The sequence below is a fragment of the Mytilus edulis genome, unplaced genomic scaffold (genome assembly GCF_963676685.1).
Source record: "Mytilus edulis unplaced genomic scaffold, xbMytEdul2.2 SCAFFOLD_502, whole genome shotgun sequence".
NCBI classification, from domain to species: Eukaryota; Metazoa; Mollusca; class Bivalvia; order Mytilida; family Mytilidae; genus Mytilus; species Mytilus edulis.
The window spans coordinates 27,605-36,617 of NW_027268837.1; positions in this window are offsets into that span (position 1 = coordinate 27,605).

Sequence of the window (9,013 nt, forward strand, 5' to 3'; positions counted from 1 at the left end):
CACATCAAACCGAACAACGAGAAAACGAGAAATAAAACACCAAAACACGAAAACACTCGAAATTAAAAAGCTGAAAACGTTGCACGAAAATAACCCTTTACCACCCTCTTAATTTTACGGACACACTTATCGTTATAGTAACAGACACATATTATGTGTCCACGGACTTCCGGTTGGAGCAGAAGATTCTGAACCGCACAGCACACAGCTCACATTACCCTGACCATTTCGATAGCTAGACCATTATTACCAGAGCCTACCACTTGTGAACCATACCCATCACAAAGGGAGTATAAATAGTAAAACCATTTTATCATGTTTACACACGACGATTAACATCCAAGGGGGGCTCTGAACCGTTTTTGCTTTGGATATTTATTCATAACATATTATAATATATGATTTATGACTGATTAAATAGTCATTGCTAAACTTATAACTGTTTTTGTTATATTTTGTCTTGAAATGAATAAGAAACCAGTGTCTAAGACTCTTAAATTACTTAGTCCAGCTACCAAGGTTTGCAAGTTACCATTGCATGTTTCACAATTACCAGTGACAGATTATAAAAGGCCTACAACAAGGTTCTAGTGTTAAACAAGTAAACATACACACACACATTTAATTTAGCTTCGTAATGCTAGACCAGAGGCGTTACATACAAACAACGAAATATTAAGCTAGATAAAGTACCTTGACACATAAAACAAATATTGGACGAGGGTAAGGACTGAGCAGTTGCTATAAGCATGTGTATAAACTCTAATACTGAAGAACAAATATCCCCTATGGAAAGAATAATTGTCAACAAGACTGACAACCACACATACCATAGAGAACAGAGTTGGTCTTTTTAGAGATAATTTACCCATACTATAAAAAACGCATTCAAGTGTCGGAATAATGGGCTGTCGGAGTCATGGGTTGTCGGAGTAATGGGCTGTCGGAATAATGGTTGTCGGACTAATGGGATGTCACCAGCAGATGCTCCCAGCGCCATTGATGTGAAAATCCATGGATTTCGGGATATAAAGGCAACGCTCTAACCAATTGAGCCAAAGAAGATCTCCCCTAACTCAACTAGTTAGACTACCTTTATATCTCCAGATCTACAACATGATATTATGCGTGTCCAGATGTCTCAGTATGTTACTTAAACAATGTGTTCATGACAAGCAGATTGCATTTTTGTGTAAATAAAGGCAACAATAGTATACAACTGTTCTTAATATCAAAAATCGTTTTCAGAAGAAAACAAATCTGGGTGACAAACTATAACTGATGGAAATGTAGTAGGTGGTTTTCTATGCGTTAATGAATAACACCAACAAGAGCTAAGGGTTCTGATGCTTTATTGTACCAGTATGTAAATAACAAGTCTGAAATAGCAATACAACGTATATAAATAACACCATACTAAACGGCAACACACAGAAACGAACTATAGTATTACTATGGCAATTTTTCTGACTTGGGACAGGACATTTTAAGAAAAAAATTGTAAGGGTTTCGCGGAACCCAGTGTCTTGCCTACTTTTGCTGTAAATCGCAGGCCCATGAAAAATGAGGGAAAAAAATCAATAAAAATATTCCTCTTGATACTATCTTATGATTGTAAAAAGCTTCTGTTCAAGTTTGGTAAAAATCTAGGATAGTTGATGAATTTAATAAATGTTTAGAAAACTTTATCTGCAGACTGTATGTTATGTTAACTGGAAGAAAATCTAAGTCCGTTTAAAAGTAAAATACAGAAAAAATGGAGTTATCTTTTTACAAAACTTACTTCTGGATACTATCTTATGATCATAAATAGGCTTCTGTCCAAGTTTGGTACACACCAAGGATAGTTTTAAGAAAGTTATTAAAATTCTAAAAATTTAACCACAGAGTGAATGTAATGTTTCACGCAGAAAAAACTAAGTCCATTTATAAGTAAAATACGGAAAAAAAGGAAATTTATTTTTACAATATTTACTTCTGGATACTATCTTATGATCATACACAAGCTTCTGTACAAGTTTGGTAGAAATCCAGTTTAGTTAAAGAAAGTTATTAAATTTTAAAAACTTTTACAACAGAGCTAGTGAATGTGGTGTTTCCCCACAGAAAAAATTAAGTCCATTTAAAAGTAAAATATGAAAAAAATAGATTTATCTTTTTACAAAATTTACTTCTGGATACTATCTTATGATCATAAACAAGCTTCTGTCCAAGTTTTGTTCTAACCCAGGATAGTTTGAGAAAGTTATTAAATTTTATTGTGAACCCCATTAAACCTTTCCATAGATTCACCTGATAGTTACCTGTCCATTTAAACTTTTGGCAGTTCTATTGTCCCATTGAACAAATACAACAGGTATTGTTCTCTGTAAAGTTTATTCACCAGGACCTTTAAATTTCTTCTAAGAGAAATCTATCACTCATTGATTCATGTTTTCTTAAATTTGAGGATCGAGTGTATAATTAAATCTTAAGTGGAAAAAATAATATAGTACATGTATGATATAGGTAAAACATGAACAGGTATGATATAATGGTAAAAAATATTTGCAGGTATATGTGGCACAATTAATATCATCAAAATAAAAGAGATTGGCACAATTTTAATACTTTTCCAAAACTGCAATTGGCCCAAATTGATTCTGCCCGAATTTAGTAAGATTAATACATCACCAAGGTAGCTATATAGTTTGAAGAAAATCCAAGTTGATTTGAAAAACTTATTAAAAAAATTAAAGTGTACTATCTCTATTTTGTCCGAACTACAAATTCTAGCTTTTTTTACCTAGATTAATTTAATTCTTAAAATTTACAGCAATACAACAAAAACAAAATGACCTGAGATTCAGTAAGCTTAATATATATGTAAGATAGCTACATAGTTTGATGAAAATCCAAGTTGGTTTGAAAAAGTTATTAAAAAAATTAAAGTGTACTGTCTCTATTTCGTCTGAACTGTAAATTCTAACTTTTTTTACCTAGATTAAATTAATTCTTGAATTTCACAGCAATACAACAAAAAATTAAATGACCTGGGATTCAGTAACCTTAATTTATATGTAAGATAGCTACATAGTTTGATGAAAATCCAAGTTGTTTTGAAAAAGTTATTAAAAAAATTAAAGTGTACTGTCTCTATTTCGTCTGAACTGTAAATTCTAACTTTTTTTACCTAGATTAAATTAATTCTTGAATTTGACATCAATACAACAAAAAATAAAATGACCTGGGATTCAGTAACCTTAATATATATGTAAGATAGCTACATAGTTTGATGAAAATCCAAGTTGGTTTTGAAAAAGTAATAAACAAAATAAAAGTGTACTGTCTCTATTTCCGTCAGAACTGCAATTTCTAACTTTTTTTACCTAGATTAATTTAATTCTTGAATATGACAGCAATAAAACAAAAATTAAAATGACCTGGGATTCAGTAACCTTAATATATATGTAAGATAGCTACATAGTTTGATGAAAATCCAAGTTGTTTTGAAAAAGTTATTAAAAAAATTAAAGTGTACAGACTCTATTTCGTCCAAACTGCAAATTCTTGTTTTTTTTTCCTAGATTAAATTAATTCTTGAATTGACAGCAATACAACAAAAAATAAAATGACCTGGGATTCAGTAAGCTTAATATATTTGTAAGATAGCTACATAGTTTGATGAAAATCCAAGTTGTTTTGAAAAAGAAATAAACAAAATTAAAGTGTACTGTCTCTATTTGTGTCGGAACTGCAATTTCTAACTTTTTTTACCTAGATTAATTGAATTCTTGAATATGACAGCAATAAAACAAAAAATAAAATGACCTGGGATTCAGTAACCTTAATATATATGTAAGATAGCTACATAGTTTGATGAAAATCCAAGTTGTTTTGAAAAAGTTATTAAAAAAAATAATGTGTACTGTCTCTATTTCGTTCGAACTGCAAATTCTAACTTTTTTTACCTAGATTAATTTAATTCTTGAATTTGACAGCAATAAAACAAAAAATAAAATGACCTGGGATTCAGTAACCTTAATATATATGTAAGATAGCTACATAGTTTGATGAAAATCCAAGTTGTTTTGAAAAAGTTATTAAAAAAATTAAAGTGTACTGTCTCTATTTCGTCCAAACTGCAAATTCTAACTTTTTTTTTCCTAGATTAAATTAATTCTTGAATTTGACATCAATACAACAAAAAATAAAATGACCTGGGATTCAGTAACCTTAATATATATGTAAGATAGCTACATAGTTTGATGAAAATCCAAGTTGTTTTGAAAAAGTAATAAACAAAATTAAAGTGTACTGTCTCTATTTCCGTCAGAACTGCAATTTCTAACTTTTTTTACCTAGATTAATTTAATTCTTGAATATGACAGCAATAAAACAAAAATTAAAATGACCTGGGATTCAGTAACCTTAATATATATGTAAGATAGCTACATAGTTTGATGAAAATCCAAGTTGTTTTGAAAAGAAAAAAAACAAAATTAAAGTGTACAGACTCTATTTCGTCCAAACTGCAAATTCTTGTTTTTTTTCCTAGATTAAATTAATTCTTGAATTTGACAGCAATACAACAAAAAATAAAATGACCTGGGATTCAGTAAGCTTAATATATTTGTAAGATAGCTACATAGTTTGATGAAAATCCAAGTTGTTTTGAAAAAGAAAAAAAACAAAATTAAAGTGTACTGTCTCTATTTGTGTCGGAACTGCAATTTCTAACTTTTTTTACCTAGATTAATTGAATTCTTGAATATGACAGCAATAAAACAAAAAATAAAATGACCTGGGATTCAGTAACCTTATTATATATGTAAGATAGCTACATAGTTTGATGAAAATCCAAGTTGTTTTGAAAAAGTTATTAAAAAAATTAAAGTGTACTGACTCTATTTCGTCCAAACTGCAAATTCTTGTTTTTTTTCCCTAGATTAAATTAATTCTTGCATTTGACAGCAATACAACAAAAAATATAATGACCTGGGATTCAGTAACCTTAATATATATGTAAGATAGCTACATAGTTTGATGAAAATCCAAGTTGTTTTGAAAAAGTTATTAAAAAAAATAATGTGTACTGTCTCTATTTCGTCCGAACTGCAAATTCTAACTTTTTTTACCTAGATTAATTTAATTCTTGAATTTGACAGCAATAAAACAAAAAATAAAATGACCTGGGATTCAGTAACCTTAATATATATGTAAGATAGCTACATAGTTTGATGAAAATCCAAGTTGTTTTGAAAAAGTTATTAAAACAATTAAAGTGTACTGTCTATTTCGTCCAAACTGCAAATTCTAACTTTTTTTTCCCTAGATTAAATTAATTCTTGAATTTGACATCAATACAACAAAAAGTAAAATGACCTGGGATTCAGTAACCTTAATATATATGTAAGATAGCTACATAGTTTGATGAAAATCCAAGTTGTTTTGAAAAAGTTATTAAAAAAATTAAAGTGTACTGTCTCTATTTCGTCCAAACTGCAAATTCTAACTTTTTTACCTAGATTAATTTAATTCTTGAATATGACAGCAATAAAACAAAAAATAAAATGACCTGGGATTCATTAACCTTAATATATTTGTAAGATAGCTACATAGTTTGATGAAAATCCAAGTTGTTTTGAAAAAGTTATTAAAAAATTAAAGTGTACTGACTTTATTTCGTCCAAACTGCAAATTCTTGTTTTTTTTCCCTAGATTAAATTAATTCTTGAATTTGACAGCAATACAACATAAAATAAAATGACCTGGGATTCAGTAACCTTAATATATATGTAAGATAGCTACATAGTTTGATGAAAATCCAAGTTGTTTTGAAAAAGTTATTAAAAAAATTAAAGTGTACTGACTCTATCTCGTTCAAACTGCAAATTCTTGGTTTTTTTTCCTAGATTAAATTAATTCTTGAATTTGACAGCAATACAACAAAAATAAAATGACCTGGGATTCAGTAACCTTAATATATATGTAAGATAGCTACATAGTTTGATGAAAATCCAAGTTGTTTTGAAAAAGTTATTAAAAAAAATAATGTGTACTGTCTCTATTTCGTCCGAACTGCAAATTCTAACTTTTTTTACCTAGATTAATTTAATTCTTGAATTTGACAGCAATAAAACAAAAAATAAAATGACCTGGGATTCAGTAACCTTAATATATATGTAAGATAGCTACATAGTTTGATGAAAATCCAAGTTGTTTTGAAAAAGTTATTAAAAAAATTAAAGTGTACTGTCTCTATTTCGTCCAAACTGCAAATTCTAACTTTTATTTTCCTCGATTAAATTAATTCTTGAATTTGACATCAATAAAACAAAAAATAAAATGACCTGGGATTCAGTGACCTTAATATATATGTAAGATAGCTACATAGTTTGATGAAAATCCAAGTTGTTTTGAAAAAGTTATTAAAAAAATTAAAGTGTAATGTCTCTATTTCGTCCAAACTGCAAATTCTAACTTTTTTTACCTCGATTAAATTAATTCTTGAATTTGACAGCAAAACAACAAAAAATAAAATGACCTGGGATTCAGTAAGCCTAATATATATGTAAGATAGCTACATAGTTTGATGAAAATCCAAGTTGTTTTGAAAAAGTTATTAAAAAAATTAAAGTGTACCATCTCTATTTTGTCCGAACTGCAAATTATAGCTTTTTTTTTTACCTAGATTGAATTAATTCTTGAATTTGACAGCAATACAACAAAAAATAAAATGACCTGGGATTCAGTAACCTTAATATATATGTAAGATAGCTGTATAGTTTGATGAAAATCCATGTTGATTTGAAAAAGTTATTAAAAAAATTAAAGTGTAATGTCTCTATTTCGTCCGAACTGCAAATTCTAACTTTTTTACCTCGATTAAATTAATTCTTGAATTTGACAGCAATACAACAAAAAATAAAATGACCTGGGATTCAGTAATCCTAATATATATGTAAGATAGCTACATAGTTTGATGAAAATCCAAGTTGTTTTGAAAAAGTTATTAAAAAAATTAAAGTGTACTGTCTCTATTTCCGTCCTAACTGCAAAATCTAGCTTTTTTTTACCTAGATTAATTTAATTCTAAAATTTGACAGCAATAAAACAAAAATAAAGTGACCTGGGATTCAGTAATCTTAATATATATGTAAGATAGCTACATAGTTTGATGAAAATCCAAGTTGGTTTGAAAAAGTTATTAAAAAAATTAAGGCAGTGTCTGCGCTCACCCGCATGCGGGTACGAATAGTCAAATTGCCGTTCTAGGCGCGCGTACCCACATCCGGTTTTTTAATAAAATGCCATCGAATCAGGAATGAAACGTGAAATATGTACGAAAATTATTGATAGTATGGGAATTTCGTGTAGAACGAGTGAAGAATATGAAAAAATAATATTTTCAAATTATATTTATTATTTAAAATTAAAAGCACAATGATGGAAAATTAAACTGTACAGTCCCTGAAAAGAAAAAAAAGAAAAATAAAACTACTAAAATTAAAGCTGGAGTTTATAAAAATTAAAGAAGCAAGTTATAATATCAATTTAAACCAATTACAATAGATTCATGTCACTAATTAAGATTTGTAACATATGATTGTTTTGGCACAGATTTCAACCCGGGCTGCACATTTCAAATGTTGCCAGCCTACGTTCACGTTTCATTATTCATTATTACTTGCTTCTTTAAATTTAAATTTTAATAAACTCATGCTTTAATTTTAGTAGTTTTATATATTTCAAAATTTTAGTTTCTGTGTTATATTTTACTTAAAGATTAATTTAAAATATCATATGGGTATATTTTTAATTATAAAAAAAATATTCTTTAAATTTGCATTAAAATTTTGTAATAGTATTACTTTCTATCATGTTTTCTTTTACAGGGACTATTTTCCATCATTGTGCATTTAATTTTGCAATGATTTCTATGTATCATTATTTAATAAATACAATTTGAAAATATTATTTTTCATACTTTTCACTCGTTCTTCCCCATTCTATCGATAATTTCCGTAGATATTTCACGTTTTATACCCGATCCAATGGCATTTTATTAGAAAACCGGATGTGGGTACGCGCAGCCTAGAACGGCAATTTGACTATTCGTACCCGCATGCGGGTACGCGCAGACACTGCCAAAAATTAAAGTGTACTGTCTCTATTTCGTCCGAACTGCAATTGCTATACATGTAATAAAGTCCATCATGATAATATTTTTTTTTCAAATCAGATGTGAGTAGCAGACGGTTAAAGATGACCACAAGGTCTTTTATGTCCATATTAACAACAGTGATTAATAATGTCTACATGGTCTTCAAGAACGTCTTAGTAATAACTGCTGGTACTTTTTTTCTGAATATTTACGATTTAATTTCTCGTGCTTCATTTTTCCCAATTTTTATTTTTCGTGCTACGTTTTTGCGATTTTTATTTCACATTTTCCGTGTTCAGTACCACCCTCAATTAACGTAGCGATTGGTTTTAATTCTAAATATACATGATACCGGGTTCTGGAAACTATGTTATCTCTGTCCATTCCGATTGGTCCTTAAAACCGGAAGTTCCCACGGCAATACTATAGAACATGGCGCAAAAACAAATAGAAATACACAACTGTCGAGGGAAAAGGGGAGGTATGGGCTTATCAAGAATAACCCTTAGTGGAAACGTATCTTGGTTACATTAAAGACCCTTAACATGATTGAATAAAACAGGTGAGCAAAAGGGACAAGTGATATACGGGTCAAACTAAAGCTGGGATCCTGTCAAAGTACCCCTCTGGTCAAACAGTGAGAACGAACCCTGTCCTATGATCTATCAATATTTCCCATAAACAATAATATAATACATACAATACAATACGGCCGCGATACCTGAAATATAAAGTGTTCATATGCATAGTCCGTTCATAAATATAACAGTGCAGCTCAGAGTTCTGGAACACGAAAATGAAAGTGAAAGTAGAAATGAATTCTCTGATCAACACAAGAAAAGAATGAAACATGATACATAAAAACCT